A 22,792-nucleotide genomic window follows, 5' to 3' on the forward strand; every position below is an offset into this window, starting at 1 on the left:
GGACAGAACTAACGAATGTGCTTAGAATGGTCTGACACATTCTTCACTCTTCTCTAGACTACTCTGGGTTTTTGGACATGATTGCAATTCATTTTCTATATTCTTTTTGCTAAAATAAACTGAGAATATTGGGAGTTAGATCCAAGTAAGTGTTTCTTCCTACCTCCTTTCCTGACTCCATTCCCATGAAAGCACGCTACTCCCACATCGTCATCTAAAGCCCATTTTGCGATGCTGCATGTGTGACTCCTTTTCTTCTCTTTCGTAAAAAGGAGCAAGTTGTGAGATGTGTATATTGCCCTGGTTCTCAAAATATGTTCCATAGCAGAAGCATTAGCAATTAGCTGGGAAGTTGTTAGGAAATCCAAATTCTTGGACACCAATCCAATCTACTAAATTAGAAACTCTGGGGACAGGAGACATCAATTCGTGTTTTAACAAGTTATCCAGGTGATTACGAGTTTGAGAACCACTGACATATGAAAGGCAAAACAGAATTGCCCAATGTCGCATAGTCAGAGGTAGAATCAGCCTAGAATGCATGTGTCTAGACTCAGCTTAAATCTAATCGCCCAAGACCCTACATTTGTGTGATCGTCAAGTTTCTCTTACACCTGTATTTAAAGCTTATTTGGGTAATACTTGAAACAGAACTTCTCCAGGACTTCATTAATGTGAAGAAATTAATGACAGCATAGTTGTATTTTAATAATGCAAAAATAAATGAGCAATTAATAATTTTTATTAAATATGTCTTGTCTTTAAAGATCATATAGAAATTATTGGCCCTCTCATTATAGCCTCTTACAAATGGGCACATCTGAATGCCTAAGAGTGATCAACAAAATCTTTGCAAAGTTAGCTTCACCCCTTCTGTTCAAAGAGTAAAACATGTCTTGTAGGTCATTGGTGAATTAAACCACACTGATGTTCTCAAATACCATTCTTACTTCTCTTCATCTTTTTATCAAAAAATTTATCTAAAATACACCTGTGAAATGGTATTCAATTCTCTTGGCACTTTCGGACATTTCAATGCATTAGTCCTCTCTTTTTATTAGCCTATAAATTTGTGCAAACATAAATGAACTATGAGCACCAACATAATTGTTTTAATGTTTTCAGCCAAGATTTACTGTGTATCCTTTTATCAGAGCATAACTTTTTTCTCAGGTTACTTCTGGTAATGTCTATGTATTTTCATTTGATACATTTTTTTTTAAAGTTAACATGATGGCCTGTCTTATCTTTAAAAATATTTCGAGATCTAACAAGCACCATCATTTCAGAAAAAAAAAACAAAACAAAACTGAACCATCTTTCCTCTCAAAGCCAGTATTTCACAAGTGATCACAGTGATAGTTTGGCAAAAGTATAAAGTTTTCAAAGGGGGTTGGCACTGGGAACCATTTTATTGAAATAGGTAAGTTTCGAATACCCTAGATGAGAATACATGTCTAAAAGCACAAGTTGTTGTAAGGAGACAAGTTATCAAGGGTGATTATGCTTAACAGCCTTGATTTCTCTATACCTCAGGTATCCCCTCCTCCATCCCCCTCTGTCTCCAGGGAGATTTTGTGTTAAGTACAATGATATTATCATCACTTAGGGGCTTGCACTGCCAGACATAATCCAGGTAAAACATTTGTAAAATGCAGCCAAGTATATGACTTAGTGTACTCATGATGGGATTCCTTTTGCTCTGTAAAATGATAGGCACAGGCAGAAGGATTATGTTAATTATAAAGGGAATGAAATGCAATGCAGAGGGTGTAACTCTATGCTGGGCTGCCAAACAGGAGACGGCATGTACCTGGCACCATTCTGAACGGAGATGCCTAAAAATGGAAGCACAGTTACTTTTTATAGACATGCTCCTCCCAGGGATTTACTCTACATAGTTATATTAAACAGTCTCCTCACAATTCCAATGTTGCTGCCAGAGAGTCTCTAAATAATTCCATATTTTGCTGCCCACAGCTCTCTTGGAACAAACCTTAGGCTTTGGAATCATGGTGATTAATCATTTCGTGTACTTTGTCTTCAGAACGAATTTTTTAAAAATCTGCTATAAACCTGGTACACAAAGAAAATGTTTTCTTGCATCTCCCCCTAGGATCATGGTGTTTGTGATTCATATATTTAATAATTATGTCTTGAACAGAGTTACTTTAGGATATGTGCTATATTAGTTTCTGGGGATACAGTGCTAGCAAGACAATCCTATAATCGCTGAGTACATATGACAGATTCATAGACACTATAGTGTGGTAAGTTCCATGACTGGAAGTCATTACATGCTTTGGACCAAGCATCTATTAGAACACCTGAAGTAAGGACGCTGTCTTCACTCTTAAGGGGTCTGGGAAGTTTCCCTAGAATAAGGCCCTATCAAGGTTGAGACCTGAAATAGTAATTAACCAAGTGAAGAGACGGAGAGGAAAGATGGGCAAGAAGAAAAAGAGAGAGAGGACAAGATAGAGATAGAGAAAATATCATATATTCTAATTTCCATAAGCAAAAGAGAGAGTTCTTTTCAGGTAGGTAAAGTAACATGCTCAATTTATGGACAAGGAAGTAGAGAAGTGAGGTTGTTAGACGGGTGGCAGACTAGAGCTACAACATGAAGGAAATTTAATATGGCACGCTAAGGAGTTTGAATTTTATCAGCCAGAGTACAACGGGAAGCCACTGAACAGCCTTGTGCATTATCAGTGACATGACAACTGGATTTGTGTTTCACAAAAAATGTTCTGCCTCTGTGGAGAAAGGATTAGAAGGGCCAAAATTGGCAGCATATTTAGTGATCTTGTCAACATTTTCTTTCCCTTAAATGTAAAGCACAATGCCAGGAATGTTTCAGATGCTGAATAAATGTCAGATGAAGTATTACCTAAAATAATTTTCTCTTGTACTATACAGTCTACTAGGAGTATAGAAAAACAATTAATCCTTCTAGTAAATTTCTGTTACACATCACTAGCTTTCTCCAAAGGCTCCAAAGCTTTCTCTAGGAAACTCAAATCCTAACAATGACATCCTATCACCAAGCATTCAGGCCAGTGGTTTGAAGAGTAACTTTTCTCTTATCTATGAACTTTATCATCAAACTGACTTAACCCCAGTCATAATGACTTAGCACTTTGGATATGGGCTTTGTAAATGATACATAGACAAAAGTTTTCACCATTAAGCAATCATTTCTTTTTATTACCACATTTATGTAGTCAGTCCTCTTCCCTACCTCTCTCAAAATGCAGTGTCATCAATGTGATGGCTAACTATAAAACTATCTATAGATTTACTGCCCATATATCCAATATGTAAACATCAAGAGGCTATATGAATCTTGAGCTTGAAATGAATTGCTGCAGTGAAAGCTGAAATCTGTTTAACCACAATTGCTTTTAACAATGCAAGTTAATCACTAACAATTTTATCTGCAACCTGATGTGGTGATGAGGATCTTTTTTGCTATTCATATTATATTTAATAGAGAAAACCTAAATTCAGCTGTTCCGTAAATATTTGCTTGCAAAGTAGTTTAATTTTAAGGTAGGAAAATTTCATGTTAATGCTAAATTTGTTCTCTCTAGTTACATAATTTGAATCAGATTATTATCTTCCATAGCAAACAAATACCTCAATGAGCAGCTTGAGAGTATAAAGTGCACATGGAATTATGTAGCTTGTACACGTGGGATCACAGAGCTTGAAAGGCAGGCCCATCTGGTCTAATACATCCAGTTAGGAAAACAGAGGACTTCAGAGCTCCAGCACCTCTCCTTGTCCAGGCCTACATTGTTGAGTTTCAGAGGGCTGGAACTGAGACGCTGACTCTCAATCTGAATCAGGATCTGCTCCACTTGATCCAGTATTTTACGTTTTTTTGTTAGAATTTTCCAAACTGGAACTGTCAACAGATTGTGAAACATCATTTAAAAGGATTATCTTTGTATCTTTGCAAATATTTTTGTAATTATCTCAATGGTTGGTCTCTATGGGGCATATTTTGGTTAATTATTCCCCTTTTTGCTTCCCATTGCCACTATTTAGCTTGTATTTTATAAATGCAGGTAAACGTTATATATCATAATCTTTCCTTTGTAGGTACATAAAATCAAATTAACTCTTTTGGATCATGTTTGAGGAAAATTCTTAAGAAGAGGATAACTTTCCCAGGTACATTGTTATCTGATTTCTGGTAACTCCTATGATATATTAACTGAAAGTTGTCAGTTAAGCCATTTTGTAACCACAGAAGACATCTAAATTAGGGATGACTTATTTTTTTCTTTCAAAGCATTTTTTATTGCATTTTAGGTTTTGGGGTACATGTGCAGAACATGCAAGATAGCTGCATCAGTACACACGTAGCAGTGTGTTTTGCTGCCTTCCTCCCCTTCACCCACATTTGGCATTTCTCCCTATGCTGTCCCTCCCCTATTCCCCACAATAGATCTCAGTGTGTAGTGCTCCCTTCGCTGTGTCCATGTGTTCTCATTATTCATTGCCCGCATATGAGTGAGAATATGTGGTATTTCATTTTCTGTTCTTGTGTCAGTTTGCTGAGAATGATGTTCTCCAGATTCATCCATGTCCCTACAAAGGACACGAACTCATCATTTTCGATTGCTGCATAATATTCCATGGTGTATATGTGCCACATTTTCCCAGTCCAGTCTATCATCGATGGGCATTTGGGTTGGTTCCATCAAGCTACAATTGACTTTCTTCACAGAACTGGAAAAAACCACCTTGAACTTCATATGGAACCAAAAGAGAGCCCTCATAGCCAAGTCAATTCTATATCAGAGATATAGACCAATGGAACAGAACAGAGGCAGCAGAGGCAGCACAACATATCTACAACCATACAATCTGTGATAAACCTGACAAAAACAAACAATGGTGAAAGGACTCCCTATTTAATAAATGGTGTTGGGTAAACTGGCTAGCCATGTGCAGAAAGCAGAAACTGGACCCCTTCCTGACACCTTACACTAAAATTAACTCGAGAAGGATTAAAGACTTATACATAAGACCCGGCACCATAAAAACCCTAGAAGAAAATCTAGGCAAAACCATTCAAGACATGAGAGTAGGCAAGGACTTCATGACCAAAACACCAAAAGCATTGGCAACAGAAGCCAAAATAGACAAATGGGACCTAATCAGACTCCACAGCTTCTGCACAGCAAAAGAAACAGTCACTAGAGTGAATCAGCAACCAACAGAATGGGAAAAAAATCTTTGCAGTTTACCCATCTGACAAAGGCTGATATCCAGAATTTACAAATAACTCAAACAGATGTACAAGAAAAAAACAAACAAGCCCATTCAAAAGTGAGCAAAGGATATGAACAGACACTTTACAAAAGAAGATATATATGAGGCCAACAAACATGAAAAAATGCTCATCATCACTGGTCATTAGAGAGATACAAATCAAAACCACATTGAGATACCACCTCACACCAGTTAGAATGGCGATCATTAAAAAATCTGGAGACAACAGATGCTGGAGAGGATGTGGAGAAATAGGAACACTTTTACACTGTTGGTGGGAGTGTAAATTAGTTCTACCATTGTGGAAGACAGTGTGGCGATTCCTCAAGGCCTTAGAAATAGAAATTCCATTTGACCCAGCAATCCTATTGCTGGGTATATATCCAAAGGACTATAAATCGGTCTACTATAAGGACACATGCACACGAATGTTCATTGCAGCACTGTTTACAATAGCAAAGACCTGGAACCAAAGCATTTTTTTAATTGGCCTGGTTTACAATAGGCTTAAGAAAAATAGTTTATGTTTCACAGTCTCCTAAACCATACAGCAAAATGCATATTTTTCAAACATCACAGACGAGTCTAAAGAGATGACTTACAAAAGTAGTCCCCTATGCCATCATCATGAAGTGGGTTGGGGTAAAGACTGGAAAAGAGTTTGAGATTCTGGACTTGGGACTGCCCCTCAGAAACTTTAATCCTGATAAGAATGTTCTTCATTGAGAGCTCCCACTGTAAGATTTGTGGACCCAACGAATCATTGTCCAACTTTGGCTCTGACAGCCAGATTTGGAAAGGTAGCTGGACAGAATGCCCTGCTGATAACAGAGCCCCAGCATTCCCCCTTAGAAGTGTATTTCTTTGAGTGAGTCATGCTGCTTCACTTTCAAAAACCTACTTAGGTTGCCTATCCCCATGACAGTTATTTCCCAGAGATAATATATTCAGCAACTTACATAACTTCTAGAAAATATTGAGGTAATATATAATGAGATATGATGTGGGTAACCCCCCATATAGGCACCGAGGAATGAGAGCTAAGCAGAACCCTGGCACAGTTAGGGCTTGAGGAATATCTCACTTTATAGTGTTACTATTCAGCTATTTCCTTTTATATAATCCTTTATATAATCCTATATTAGTTTATAGAATTAGGGCTTGAAGAATCCCTTTATATAATCCTCTATATATAATCATATAATAGTTGATAGTATGAGTGCCTAAAGAATATTTCCCTACATATATACCTATAATTATATCTTAGTTCATAATTGGAGGAATGCCTAGAGTGGACACAGTGCAGAGCATGAATTAAGGAATAAGCAGCTTACAATCAGAGGAATGCCTAGAGCATGATTTAAGGGAAAAATGGTTATACCAGGACAAGAATCCATGGCCCAGGCGGCAGTGTTCAGTATCGTAAAGATACCCACTGTATGGCAGGCTTGGGGCGAGAGCCACTCCTCCTGATAAAGGAGTTGTAGGACCTTGCTCCAGTTCTTGTGGAGGGCTGCCCTCAGAACGGCAATCCACCTTGGTGACTGTGAACTTTATCAGCTCTTGCTACTGTGCTGCTTGAAAGCATCTTCCCACAGAACCCATTGGAAGCTGCCAGAAGGTGGCAGTAACCCTGACAGCTCTGTCACTGCTATGTGACTTAAAGCATCCTCCTATAAATCTTCTTAGAAGTAGTTCGCCCATAGATAGAAGTATTGCACACTGCGCACGGCCCACCTTCAAACCTCAGTGACCTAATGGGGGTGGACTCCTTACTGCGCACGGCCCTTGCCTTTGTGGGAACGGGCCCCTTGCTGTGCACTGTCCACCTCCCGGCATAGGTGACCTAATGGGGGTGGACCCCATGTTTTATTGCTCACGACCCTATCACTATCCTTAAAGATGATTTCACTCAGTGCCCTGCCCCCTAACCTATACACAATAAATACTCATGCTTCTGGATATTCGGGGCCTCGCCTGACTCTGCTTATAGGTGGCGTGGCCCCCACAAGCCCAGCTGCGTTTTTCTTGTACCTCTGTGTCCTGTCTCTTTATTTCTCGGATCCTGCGCCTCAGCACAGCATAAGGCTCACCCCACGAACCTGTGGGGCACTCAGCCCTACATCTGGCTCCCAACGTGCCCTACAATATGATACTTATGTCGTATTTATTATAGGATATGCTTGTAATATATGTGGTCATATAAGCATCATTTTTTAAAGTTTGTGAATAATACTGACTCTTTCTACATGCAGTACACACTAACACATTCCACTGTATTTTATTTTTGTAAATGCTGGTTTTAACTAACTGAATTGGTACTACATTTTAGCTTGACAATTAATTTGACTGATTTTCTGATTTTTCAGTTGAAAAATACTGTTTAAGACATATTAAAAATACATTTATTTATGCCATTTAAAAGATAACTGTAAGCCTTGTCAAGAATTTTGTTTTAGCCCACAAGTAACAGTAAGTTGTTGAAGGGTTTTAAGCAAAGGAATGGAGTGATCCTTTTGGTATTTTGAAAGATGATTCTGCCTGCACCATAGGGCATGGGTTGGTGGAAAAGGAGACGTTCTGGGTATCATCTATCTGTTCAACAGCCTGGCACCTCCTTGAGCAGCAGAATAGGATCCGCCTCTCCTCACTATGGCTTTGCCTGTGTCGAGCAGGCAATTGAAGCACAAGGGTTTTAAGATGGTTATCTCCACTTCTCCAGAGGCCAGACCTACGAAACAAGAAAGTAAAGCAAAGGGGTTTTAAAATTAGTCCAGTCTTTTGGGGAAGCGGTTTAGAAACTTAAAGAACCTACTTACACACTACCATGTGTACTCTGTCAAATCGCTCATATATTTTAGTTTCTGGAGTATTTATTATTAATTCAAGATATAAAACAGTTGTTATGTGTCAAGATTTGTCGTAAGTGTCAGGGATTTAGAGAAATAAGGCTAATTCCTAGCCCTGAAGGAGATCTACACATCTTTCACTAAAAGAAAGTTCCTCATGTTTTTTCTGTATTTATTTCCCTTTTGCTCTTTGTATACAAAAGTCTCTGAATATTTAGCCTGGCTTAGTTTTACTGAAAGGAATGCCTAATGTTAGGAAAAAAATAAAATGAAATTTAGAAAGAACTTTCTCCCCTATCCCCAGCACCCATGGGAAAATAGAAACTCAAGAGAACAAGTCTGGAGTCACTTTGTTCAACAGGGACATCTCTGGAGACTCGGCTTCCAGGGATAAATCGTTCGAGGTTCTGGATTTTGTTTGAGAGAGTCAGCATTTCCTTAATACTTCAGCATAGTCTTTTTGTATGTCTTTTCAAAACATGTTAACTATTAAGAAAATCGGTTGTTTATCACGAAGAGCCCAAAGATGAATGAAAGACACTCTCCATTGTTCATAAACACATCTCCCTTAATGTAGTTAAGCTATCAGCGAGTAATGCTGGCAGCAGCTGAAAAGGTTTTACAAAATACTAAGGGACATGAGATAAAGATCTGAACAGTAACACAGAACAGAGGTAGGGTTATTCAAAGCACACTTTCCCCCAAACCTCAGCATACACAATAACTCCCTCTGTGAGTAGCAGTCTTCGGTATAAGATCAAAGAACTAACACTTGAGACTGTATCATGAAATCTACTCTTTAAAGAGCCAAAAATGTAGATCAGAATCTTCTTTCAGATTAGCTCAGGATATGAAGCGGAATAAAATGAACAAAACATCTTTCGAGTGAAGACCAAAAAAATATATAGAGAAAAGAAAACAGTAATCTACAGTTCAAAGTGGACCCCTGAAATGTGGGGCCCTAAAATATTGTCAATTTGGATATCTATAGACAATTTCATCATTGCCTCCACCACCACTACATTGCCAACTATTTGTCTCACATTTCTGAAAATTATGAAGCTGCCATAGAAAATGTAAAGGTAAAGCGCTGAATGAGAAACAAGGCATTTGGGAAACTGTTCAATAATTACGGTAAATCATCACTGCAGGGGACGGGATTCATTGGCAGATCATTAATAGGTTCCCACTTGGCCTAAATAATTGGTATTCAGCATTTTCTAGGTAGTTTATAATACCTAATGAATATTTCTTTATAACTCCTTTAACCAGCAAAATGAAACAGTGAAACTAGATGATCTCTAAGGCAGTTTCTAGTCTTAAGACGTTCTACTATGAAACCTTTGGGAAAGATAAACCTACTTGTCTAGAATATCTATTATTTACAAATGTGTGCGTGTGTGTATAAAAGAATGATTCTGTTAGTAAGGAGCACACCTGAACTGTGACATCTCTGATAGATGCACCACTAGGTGCATCTCATCGGGTTCTGAATGTTACTATCATCTTGATGATAATTTAGCACATTAAATAAAAATCACTAATGGGCGTATGACTTTATACAGCATCTTTTGACAGAGACCATGTCTTTCATCTGAGGAAAGTATAGTTTTCTTTGGATTTAATCTATATGATAGAGTTTAACCTTTAATTTCTTGCACAGTGAGACAGAATTATTTGCTGATAAAGATAATAAACTAATTTTCATACTCACTGTTATATAACCCACAAAAATAAAATGTACACTTTTATTTTTTCCCATGGCATTTGCATAACTTTATACCTCATTGCAACACAAAAGCCCTTATGTATGGTCTTTTGCAACAGAGCATACTCCTTGTGTATACACCTGAAGTCTTGTTTATATTTGCTATGGTGGTACCCATAAGAGCATTTTTGTGGTAGGTGTTGCTGTTTGCACCAAAATTCTACTTCTAGCTTGACTTACAGACATCAAAACCTAGTAAACACAAGTGAAGTTCATGTGACTACATTGTTTTATATGTGAATAGTGTCCCCCAGAATTCTGTGACTCCTGTGCCCTGGTCTGGAGAAAATAATCACTTCTTTGGTAAGGACTTGAGGGGGTCAGTGGAAAAGAAAGCAGCGGCTGGGCACGGTGGCTCATGCCTGTAATCCCAGCACTCTGGGAGGCCGAGGAGGGTGGATCACAAGATCAGGAGTTCAAGACCAGACTGGCCAACGTGGTGAAACCCCATCTCTACTAAAAAATACAAAAATTAGCTGGTCATGGTGGCTTGTGCCTGTAATCCCAGCTCCTTGGGAGGCTGAGGTAAAAAGAATTGCTTAAACGGGGACCCAGGAGGCAGAGGTTGCAGTGAGCCAAGATCATACCACTGCACTCCAGCCTGGGCTGCAGAGCAAGACTCCATGTCAAAAAAAAAAAAGAAAGAAAGGAAGAGAAGGAAGGAGAGAAAAAGGAAGGAAGGAAGGAAGGGAGGGAGGGAGGGAGGGAGGGAGGGAGGGAGGGAGGGAGGGAGGGAGGGAGGGAAAGAAAGAAATGAAAGCATTAATCTACAGTTTCTCTGAGAAAGAGGCCACAGAGTAAAAAGTTTCAGGATGTGCTTGGTCATAATAGATCAAGTCTTACTGAAATGTCTGTCTTCTGTTCTTTAATAGCCATTTTGTGGATATTCATGAGAGGTAAACATCATATAAGAAATTAAAGTTTATTCAAATATATAGTTCATGAACATATACTATCCTGGATTATCTAAAATGTGTGAGTCTTAAAGCAACTGCTCACATATTAGTAGTTAGACGTGCAGAGTACTGGATGGGAGCCAGGAGATCCAAGTCCCAGAAGGAAATACTTTGAATATACTGCATTATTCAGGCCTCTAATCTCTTGGATTGTTATATAATGTTTCACTCCACTATTTGGAAATGCTTCCAAACCGCAGAATGTCTTCAGCATTGCAAATAAATTACTGTGCCAACATGTTTCTGCCACCCTGTTGAGCCACATTATTAGATGAGGTCCCTCAGCACAACTTACTTTTTGAGCAACTAGATTCATTTGGTTGGAAACATCATACCTTCAACAACCTTTTAACATAAAAATCTGGGATCTTATTTCATGCATGCATTCAGTTAATCGACATGTATTTGTTCAGGCATTAGCTGGGAACTATAGTACAGGGTCTGGTGGAGAAATCATTAAAAAATGATTTCTGCCTTCAAATTGCTCAAATTCAAGGAGAGAAAAGATATATAATTGTAATTCTAAAACAGTATGATTCAGATTATAAGCAAGAGTGTCAGAAAGCAGAGCTGAGGATGGAGAGAGAGAGACAGAATCCTGATGGCATCATCTGAGCCCCTGTATCCAGCTATATTTGAAGCCAACTCTCTTATTACAATTCTTTTATTCAATAAGTTCTGTTGGTTTAATTTTGTTTTGTTAGCACAGTATGAGTTTCTGTATTTGTAGCTGAAAATGTTCTCATTAATATCAAAAGCAAAAGTCAGAAAAAAATGGAAGCAGAGAGCTGTAAACTGAGGAATTAAAGTAATCCAGATGAGTGATAACAGTGTAACTAAAGAAGAGAGGCTATATCCAAAACGTGAATGCTGAATGAGCAAGACTCACTAGCTGTGTGAGAGTGAGGAGAGTGAGAATGGAGGGTCATGATGTTATCTGTAAAATACTTTCCACCATGAAACCTAGACAAAGTGAAAGAGTTGCATTCTTAGCTAAAATGAGTGAAAGGAGCATGAGATCTTTTAGTTCTCAGGGTTCAGTCCACAGAAGCCTTTGTGGTTTATAGCACACTGGTGAATAGCCAGTGCAAAGAAGTAAAGGCCGTATGTGTGTCTCTTCCCGGGTACTACAAGAGTCAGGTTCTAAGCTTGGTGTAATTAACTAACATAGCACTTGATGTTCCTTCACCTAAAAGCTGAGCACTGTCAGATGTGAAGTATCAGCTAAGCTGGGTGCCCACAAAAGGATGAGGATGACTCACTGCTCTGCTCCCATGCCCGCCACTGCTGTGAATGGGATAAAACTTAAACCCTCAGCTTTGAAGCCAGTCTTTGTGGGTAATTCCAAGCAGAGCAGTAATTCAATCTCCAGTTCCCAGAGGTATAAGTGATAGTGGTTTCAGAGAGATGATGCTGTATCTGTGTCAAAATGCAGCTGAACAAAAGCCTCCGTTGCCTCTACTAAAAAACTCAAGATTAATCTTGAGAGACATGTTCCTTATAATGAATTAAAAAAAAAAAAGAAAAGCTAGGTAGGAGCTTAAAGTAAATTTGATTCTTAAAAAATCAAATTATATATTATCTAGTATAAATCTGTAACCTAAAGAGAACTCATTCAAATCTGCATGTGAACATTAAGACTTCAGTATAAAGGGAATGAGCTGGAGGCCCACTTATGAAGAGACAGGCACAATAAACAGACTCATGGAAACTTGTTTAGCTTTACAGGCAATCAAATAAATTTAAATTAAAATTCAGCTAACATATCATTTTATTACTAATAACTTGGAAGCAGGAGCTTAAAATATTAAAGTGAAATCATTATTTGGAATAGAATATGGCAATATTTAATTTATAATATTCAAAACCATAAAATATCCTTAATCTCACCCAATATTCCAATTCCTATGATTATAACCTAAGGATATTACTCAGCAGAGGAAAAAGATATATGCACAAAATAATCATTATATCATTCTCTATAATATCAAATATATTAAGAAAAGCTTAGTTGACCAACAGTAAGCAAATGTTGTAAAAATATATGTAGGAATAAATAATATAGTTATAAAACAGTGTGGAAATGTGAAAAGTAATTCTGTAACTTTTGAAATAAATACAAAATTGCATGCATACTATGTAAACTAAGTGTATATATTTGGACAAAGATGGCATTCAATCAAATAAAAAAACAAACAAAGTAATATATGTATTAAAAAATTAATTTATGACAGAATGAAAGAGCGACAGAAGAGGAACTATTCAATAAGTTGTGTTAGAACAACATAAAGACAAAATTGATTCCAGGCAAATAAAAAACTTATAGGTGAAAGGTGAAACTGTTAAGTTTTTAGAAGATAACCTAGAATTAAGCTTTTCTGGCTTCAAAACAAGAAATAACTTTTTAAAAGATACATAATAAGGACTTATCATAAATAAAAGTGATATAATTGACATCATAAAAATAAGAAACTTCTGTTCATCAAAAGACACCCTAAGAAGGGTAGAACTATAAGCCAAACATTGGGAGGAAATATTTGCATCATAAAACTGACAAAGGGTTAGTATGCAAACCATATGAAGAATTGAAAAATGGCAAGTTATGAACTTGTACAGATGAATAAACAGAAATAGCCATTAAACAGGTGAAAATATTCTCAAACTCATTTATTGTCAAGAAATTTTAAATTAAAGCTACACTGAGACATGCTTCACAGTAGGGTTGCTGCATATAGCTGCATGACTTGTATACTAGTCAACTCCGGAGAGTATAGACTCATATTGACTCATATGCATATAATATAAGTGGGATCCCTCAGAATGCAATATGCAAGTCATTGGCTCTGTTTCACTACCATTAAACTGGCAGAAATTCAGAAGTCTGCAATATTAAGTATTGGCAAGGAAGTGAAACAATGAGAATCTCAGTCACCGCTTTCTGAAGTGCAAACTGGTTCAACTGCTTTAGAAAACAGTTTGCCGTTATCTGTTATGACAAAATGGCAGGTTTAGAAGAAGAGCAGGAAAGCGTTGAGTAGTGATGAACACAAAAATTACTAGTGTTGAATGCCCAGGAATAATCAAAATTAAAAATGTGAAATGATACCAATCAGCATATCTTTTTCAGAGGTACTGAGAAGTTGACAACAAAAACGCAGAAAGCAGATTAATACAGAGTTTTAATAAAAAGCCTATCAGGATGGATAGAGTTAATACTCAGATAGGCTAGAAAATTGCAGGTACAGATAGAAGTAACTTTGAAATAATTATCCATGGTATTCATGTTAGTACATAGATTAAGATATAGGTCAGCAAATTACAACCTGTAGACTGAATCCAACTCACTGCCTCTCTCTGTAAATAAAGTTTCATTGAAACACAGCCACATTCATTCATTTACCTACAATCCATGTCTACTTTTGCTCTAAACAGTGGAGAGGAGTAGTTGCAACAGATACCATATGGCCCATAAAGCCTGAAATATTTATCTCACCCTTTCACCCTTACAGAAATTGTTTGCCAGTCCTGGAGTAAGAGATTAGGGAAAGCCAAAAAAAAAAAAAAAATCTAAAGTTTTGCTGACAATTAAAAATGTATATTTTAATGCAACACTGAAAAGGTTCTTCATCACGATAATGATCAAGCACAGTGGAAAAGCATAGTGGAAAAACTAGAATAGAAGGCCATATAATTACCATGAATTGACAGAGGTCAACATCATGTGGACATAAGTATAAAAGATAAAATAACAAAATAATGAGAGGTTGAGTTTTGCTATTAGATTATCCAGGTCATTCTATTGACTTTTACAATCCCTGTAATATGGGGCTATCCACTCACAAATCAGGTGTATATGTCAGGACAAGACTAAGCTACTGGAAATGATGTCCAAAATCCAGTGGCCTAATGATCAGAGCAGTCCATGTCTTTCTCCCATAATGGTCCGTATGAATTCACTCCAGGTTTACAGGAAAACCTTATTCTTTGAGATCATTCATACACCAAATTCCTTCTACATTCTTGGCACCGTCACTATTCATATGATCAGAAATGAATTTCCACCTCTTTCTATCTTCCTGTTTATGGGAAAGGGAGAGAACATGGAGGAGGTACAATCAATGTCTAAATCGCAGTCCAAGAAGTGGCATGCTAAACTTCTGGAAATGTACTGTGCAGTAATATGCCAGCCTCAATATCATTGCAATGGAAGATGAGGGTCATAGATTTTGGTGGGAAAGTAGCAGTCTCTACCTCAGAGGGAATAATGGTTGTCTACCTAGCAGAAGAACACCAGCTTAACCCACACTAAACAGAGATGTAAAGAATATAATTCCAAATGTAGAGATGATCAAATCACATATTAATATTTTCTTGAAACAAAAGTTCATAAAAATTCTTTGGGGCTTCCTACTTTCAAACTGAATTATGAATGATTCTCATAATTTCTCTCTCTTTCACTAGAGATGAGAGAAGGAAATAAAATATTTTTCTAGTCACCAAAACATCTATATATTTAGTTACTCAATGAGAACAAAGTTGGCAGAATAACAATGTGATCACATAATAAATTAACGTCAAACAAAGAAGAAAAAAAAACAGTGATTTAAAAAAAAAACTGCCACAAATTAAGAACAATGGCAAGGTGATAGGGTCATGATCTCCTTGTGTCACAAGGCAAATAAATATAAAGTTTTGTGGAAATAGCCTTGTATATTAACAAAAAAAAAAAACCCTTACCTGGTCTCTTGTTTTCTTAAACAGTAAACTGCTTAAGGAAAAACTTGTATTAATGGCTTTCTAAATATTCTTTGGACCAAGTATGCTGATTGGGAGTCTTGCTTCTAAACTATAGTGTGAGTATTCTATCTGTGCAAGCTCAGGTTGAACTATTGCTCAGGAAACTTCATTGAATAGATACTGGGTGGTCTATACCCAAATCTAGGTACTTCTCTTTAACATCAATGTCAATAATTTTAAAAATGTGAAAATAATTATGAAAGATTCTATCATATACAAGGCACTTCCCTCTGCACCACATTTGATCCAAAGCTGAGTGATGCAGGGCATTCCCTCAATTTACATGGTGCTAGAATGATGAGCCAGAGTATTTGTGGAAGCTAGATGAAGAGATATATCAAGGTAAGATTATCAAATATCTGTAGCGGGTGGCCAGTCACAGGAGGTAGGGACTAAATTTATTGGGAATGGTTAGGAGGGCAGGAGGACTCTGGGGGTATTATTGACCTCACCAAACTTTAGTGTTCTCATCTGTAGAATGGAAGAAATAATAATACTTTGGACATAGACTTATAAAGTGCTTAGAGCCGAATCATGTTCACAATAGCTAAAATAACTGTCAGTTGTCATCGTTGCTGTTTTAGTTAATGTAGTTCTTTGAAAGTTTGATTTTGGATGAACAAGAATTCAACAATTGAAAACACTGGAGTGTAGGATGTCAGGCACATGGAATAGAATCATCAGCTGCTGGATATTTTATTGGTATGAAGCCAGAATGTGGGAGGACTTAGTATGGATTTACTGAGTGAAATGCCTTTTCTATGCCAAATGCCTACAAGAGACTGAGGCACCAAGGTTTTTCTGTCCTTGGTTTATATTTAGAAAGAATTATTTTATTAACCCACTTTTATGAATTTCCCATTTACACCTTTGAGGGAGAACTCCCCCAGCCACTTTCTATATGTTGATTAGGGTAAAATAATTTTTTCATGCACACATCAGTGACAGTTCAGATATGGAGAAACACAAAAAACATTTCTAAAGGATCAGTCATCAGATCACCTCAAATGGTAGTTGAATTAAGAATAGTTACATAACATCAATTTCAATTCTCCTGAGAAGTCTACTTGAGTCAGGTGGTAAGGAATGAACAATTTGCAATTCTGAAGAGCAAAGTAGAATCTATGAACATATATGCTTCTTAAAATCCAAGAAAAAAACAATGACTAAAGTATTTTGGGCATTAGCTGGGCACTTCTTAGAATTTTGCAGTTTGGAGGGATTGAATTCAAGACCTAACTTCTTATTTGGAAATGGAAAATAAACTTCTAAATGCTAAGTGAAACTAAATGAACCATAGACTTTCCAAAACTTTGAACTGTTGAGATCCATTTTCTTGAAAAATTAGTTTGGAGCTTGAGGATATTTTTAGGAGATAATACGTGTTTATGACCCATCTATTTAAGAAATCAGTCTTCATATTAGAATACATGGGAAAGAAATGTGCCATTACTTTTTTGGCTAGGAAAGTAAGATCCTAGAACTATCTCCCAATGGTTTAGAGGGAGGCTTTGAAATCTGGGTCTAGGACAGACCACGATACCATCTCCTGAGGGAAACTATTTATTTCCTATGTTTATATATCATTTGTTTTTTAAATGCTTAAATCCCATATTCTACATTGATGCTCCTTGCTTTATAGCTCTAGTAATCTGATGTCAGAGAGAAATGAGTTTCTAATTCTCAGGATGTTGTCCAGACTCTTCCCAAAGCTAATAAAGATGACTTAATATTATAAATAAATATCTACCTTTGTTTTAGTCTTTAAATGAGGGAGAACATAAGGGAAATCATCTTTAGTTTTTCAGAAAATGATCAGAAATAACAAAAAATATATACAAAAGTTACCCTTTTAGAATACTCTTGAGGACATATCCAATACATGCTAATCATTATTTATATCATCACAATATCTAAGAATTTCAATTGAAACAACAGAACATGGAAGCAAAATATTTTAAATGTTATGAAATTTATATTTCCCCAGGGCATCCATTATTGAGTCAGTTTTAAAATAATAAAAACTACGTTTCTCAGCTTTTAATATCTCTGATGTTGCAAAGGCTCTATCCCCTATCAAAAAAGTATCCATTATTTGGGGTAGGTCTTGGGTTGTTATACTTAAAGGACTGTCTCTCTGCTGCTCTTTTATATTTTAAAAGTAATTTATTGAAGTGAAATTTGGATAACATAAAACTAACCAAGTTAAAGTGAGCAGCTCAGTGGCATTTAGTACATTCTCAAACTATTATAGCCATTACCCTTATCTAGTTCCAAAACATTTCCATCACTCCAAAGTAAAACCCCTAATCTATTTAGCAATTTCTCTCTATTCCTGTTCTCCATAGCCCCTGGCAATTGCCAATCTGTGTGATGTCTCATCTGCTACCCCTTTCTTGATTCATTCTTTTTCATTCTTTTTAGTGAGGGTTCTTACCAGGGCTTTTGCTTCCATAAAGTCATCTGACAGCACCTTGCTGCCACTATTTACAATGTAAGAAAGCTGATACTAGAGCCAAGGGCACAATCTCACTCTTGGTGGTCAGTAAGCTGCAGTATTTCCCTTCGGCCTGGCTGCTGTCAAATCTCCCTGGTTATCCTACCCCCTGGGAATGTTTGCTGCCATGAGCAATATATAGGAGTCTTCAAAAATGCAAGTGATAATGTATTTTCTGGGTTCGTTAATGCCCCTAAGCCACTGTGGGTAGAATATGTCCCTCTTCCCTTTTGCATTTTTCTTTATCATGTGAGTTATAGAAATGAATCACTTAGTGCTGGAATTTCTCTGCCTATGAGGGAGAATGACTTTTAATTAATTAAGCACTTTTTTATTAATTAATTTTAGCCTACTTTGTTCCTGCCATTATAACTAGAGACCATCTTTGAGAGAAAGGGTGCTGTGTCAGAAAGCAAATCTCAATAGCAAATGGCCAGTTGTGTTCCGATTTAACCCTTGTCTCTGACAACCAAAGCATATTACAGACCCAAATTTATTTATCTGCTGCTATCTTCACTTAGAGAGTGCTATTTCCAAGACCTTATCCCATCCTTTAAAGATGCTCCTGATAGGCCATGTGTAATTATTCCTCCAGACACATCCAAAAATGTCTCAATAGGAGTGGACTTTAGCTTGAATTTAGGTTCAATGTGGACCTCTACCTAAATAAAAATATAAAACTTTATATTGGAAAAACAACAAACTGAGATAATCTTGTAATGTGTAACAGTGAATTAACCAAGAGTTTCCAAAAGGAAAAGGTGATAGAGAACAGATTCGAATTAGGAAAGATCTTCCAACGCACATGCATTTATGTATATACATAAGAGTTAAGCAAATAAATCTTTAAAGTAAGAACATCTTCTAATATCAATTGCTATTCATAAGAAAAAGCTTCACGCAATAAATACAAACTCAAAATGAAGAGCCATTAAAATCTAGCAGATTTATGGTTCCATAGGTTTTTTTTTCTTTAAATGACTGTTCTATCTCTTCTGATTGAAAAAAAAAAGAACTCCATTTCGCTCAGTATACCAAGCTAGATAATGTGAAAATTCTTCTTCTAAAGCACAACTAAAATGAAAAATACAAATATCATAAGTAGCCATCTAATGCATACTTGGCTAGATAAGAAAGGAAGAAAATCTCCAGAAGCCAAAAGAACAAAGAAGAAACTAAGAATTGGGCAGTAAACAAACTGTTCCTGCCCTTGAGAATTTTCAGCTTCGATAGCCAAATAGCTTAAGAGCCAAGCAAGGAGAGCAGTCAGGGTGCATGAAGAGGAGGTAGGAACTGAAGGGCCACATCTCTGAATAGCTTACAGTCACTAAAGAATATAATAGAAAAATATGTTCTCTGAATGCCTGGATGGGAAGGCAACATGGTCATAGCACTTTAACCTGGGCTGTGGTGTGGGTGGGGAAAAACGTTCTTCCTTCCACACTCATTGTCAGTGTTCCAGCACTTAGACTTAAAACTATACCCCTTCCAAATGCCTATGAAAAGAATATCAGAAAAACAGAATAAAATGCTCCTTCGACCTCCAACATAACAAAGGTACAGATATAATTTTCTATCTTACAGTTAGTTTTGATTATGTGGTAAATTAAGAACATTTATAAAATCATCTCAGTATGATTCTTCTTTCCCATATAGAGATTTGTATAAGTATATAATCCTGTTCTATTCCATAACACATCCTTAAAAGTGTTATTCAAACAAACAAGCCTTTTAAGACACTCAGACTTTGAACATTATTGCTGTGTTGTATTACAATGTATCTTCCACATGTTCTTATATGTGTTTTCCCTAAGTAATACTATCTAAATTGGTAAATTACTTTGAGGTATTTATAGTAGGTCCAGAAGAACTTGAGACTTTCTTCTTTATCATTTTTGCATGAAGACATAGCCCATCTCATAATTCTGTTGAATTATTCATTTAAACAACGATTTGAGACTATTTTTATCAAAGTCAACACAAGACAATACCAAAAAGAGCATAATAGTTTTTTAAAAAGATCAAATAAAGCTGTACAAAATAAAGTCACTGAAATTAAAAACTCAATGGATAAAACAAATAGCAAATTTAAAAATAGCTGAATAGAAAATAAGTAGACTAGCATATAGAAATGAGAAATTTATTTAGGATGCAGCAGAGGGAGATCAAAATATAGGAATTCTGAAATAGATTTAAAAACATAGAGGTTAGAGTGAGAAGCTCCAATGTATGTCTAATAAAAATAAAGGCTAATAAATCTTCAAAACTAGTGAAGGCAATGAAACCCAGATTAAAGTATCAGACTGAATCCACAAAAGAATAAACATTTAGACATATCATAGTAAAAAGGAGAATATCATGGAAAAGGAAGAGAGAAGAGAACATGTATAAGTGACAAAAAATAAGCTGATTATCACAGAAATATCATTTAATTCAAGTTTTTAATGGAGAAAACTGTCAGAAAAAGGGGAAGTTTCCGAACTTCTGATTGCAGTAATGGCAAAACAAATAATTTGTACTGAAGCCTTTCTTGAAGAACAACTGTATCTGGACAAAATATTTATATAAACACATCTGCTAAAGACATAAAATTGCTAACCAGATGATGACATACTACTGGGCTAGATTCTAGGGCAGGATGGAGGTCCTGGAAAGGAATCCCAGTGTTTGAGTTATCTTTACTTTGGGGGCATTTTCTTGGTCCAGAAGGTGTACCTGAATATCTGAGAGGCTGTGCTACACAATTGCCAACCTCATGGTACTTAGCCCAGAGCATGCAGAGAAGAGGGGTGGAAATAGTCTTTATGAAAGCCTCTTACTTTGATGCCAGAATACTAGAGCCTAGTGTTATTTTGGAAGAGCTAGAGATACCAGGACCTTAACAGTAGCAAATACACACATTCTCTGGAAGAAGGTAATATTGTCATAGTTCTCTGATTTTTTCTATAAACAAAATTTTAAATGCAATGCCTAGGACATAGCATCAAGCAGGATTGTAAAAAAGTAAATCTTAAACAAAATTCTGAGGAAACAACAAATAATACAAAGAGAAACGGAAGGGTTTTGTATATTGGGTTTATCAAATACAGACTTTAAATATCTGTGTTTAAAAAACAAAATTGAAAATTTCAGAAGAGACTTGGAAATTAAAAAAGAATAACAAAAATTGATTGAACTAACAGAGACCTATATCAAGAATTCACTCGATAAACTGTTTAACAGGAATTGGACACAGTTGAAGGAAGAATTAATAAATTGGTGTATATGTGCCATATTTTCCCTGTCCAGTCTATCATCGATGGGCATTTAGGTTGGTTCCAAGTGTTTGCTATTGTAAACAGTGCTGCAATGAACATTCGGGTGCATGTGTCCTTACAATAGAACAATTTATAATCCTTTGGATATATACCCAGTAATGGGATTGCTGGGTCAAATGGAATTTGTACACCATGGAATACTATGTAGCTATAAAAAATGATAAGTTCGTGTCCTTTGTAGGGACATGGATGAACCTGGAAACCATCATTCTCAGCAAACCGACACAAGAACAGAAAATCAAACACCACATGTTCTCACTCATAGGCAGGTGTTGAACAATGAGAACACATGGACATAGAGAGGGGAGCATCACACACTGGGGTCTGTGAGGGGGATCTAGGGGAGAGACAGTGGGCAGTGTATGTAATATACATATACAACTATATGTATATGATATTATACATATAATTATATACATATATACGAATATGTATATATGTATAATTACATATATATATAAAATTAATTAATTGGTTAGTGTGGAAGAAAATTTTCATAATAAATCACAGAGAGATACAATAATAAAAAATAGAGAAGAGAGGATGAATGACTAAAGGGTGCAGTGACATAATCTAATAAAGCATAACTTGAGTCCTTAATGAAAAGGAGAAGAATAGAACACAAGTTGTATCTCAGAACTTTCCCAAACTTATGAATGGCATAAAGACTAGGATTCAATCATAGATGACACAAACAAGTGGAAAAACATTCCATCTCACGAACTAGAAGAATCAATATTGTTAAAATGGCCATATTGCCCAAAGCACTCAATAGGTTCAATACTTTTCCAGTCAAACTACCAACATCATTTTACACAGAACTAGAAAAAAACTATTCTAAAATTTACATGAAACCAAAAAAGAGCTTAAATAGTCAAAGTAATCCTTAGCAAAAAGACCCAAAACTGGAATCATCATATTACCCAACTTCAAGCTATACGGTAAGGCTAAATAATCAAAACAGCATGGTACTGATACAAAAACAGACCTGTAGACCAATGGAACAGAATAGAGAACTCAGAAATAGAGCCATACACCTACAGCTGTCTGATCTTTGATAAATTGACAAAAGTATGTCCATAAATGATGCTGAGATAGCAGCCTAGTCATACACAGAAGAATAAAACTGGTCCCCCTACCTTTCACCACATACAAAAATTAACTTAAGATGGATTAAATATTTAAATGTAAAACCTCAAACCATAAGAATCCTTTAAGAAAACCTAGGAAATTCCATTCTGGACCTTAGCCTTGGGAAGGAGTTTATGACTACATCCTCAAGAGCAATTGCAAAAAAAAACAAAAGTTGATGAGTGGGA

At 36.3% G+C, this 22,792-nt stretch overlaps 1 protein-coding gene across 14 annotated transcripts in view; it reads left to right on the plus strand.

Moving 5' to 3' along the window:
* The window catches only part of ALDH1A1 (aldehyde dehydrogenase 1 family member A1), a 179,371-nt gene that overhangs the window by 84,258 nt on the left and 72,321 nt on the right, over positions 1–22,792 (plus strand). For 8 of the 14 annotated variants that reach the window (XM_078366499.1, XM_078366526.1, XM_078366491.1 and 5 more), the window contains one exon: positions 4,111–4,182. The exons of the other annotated variants lie outside the window; for them this stretch is intronic. The gene's annotated coding sequence lies outside the window, so the exon portion shown is untranslated. The remainder of the gene's footprint in view (positions 1–4,110; positions 4,183–22,792) is intronic. 14 annotated transcript variants of the gene reach the window in all.

The sequence above is a fragment of the Callithrix jacchus genome, chromosome 1, assembly GCF_049354715.1.
Source record: "Callithrix jacchus isolate 240 chromosome 1, calJac240_pri, whole genome shotgun sequence".
NCBI lineage: Eukaryota > Metazoa > Chordata > Mammalia > Primates > Cebidae > Callithrix > Callithrix jacchus.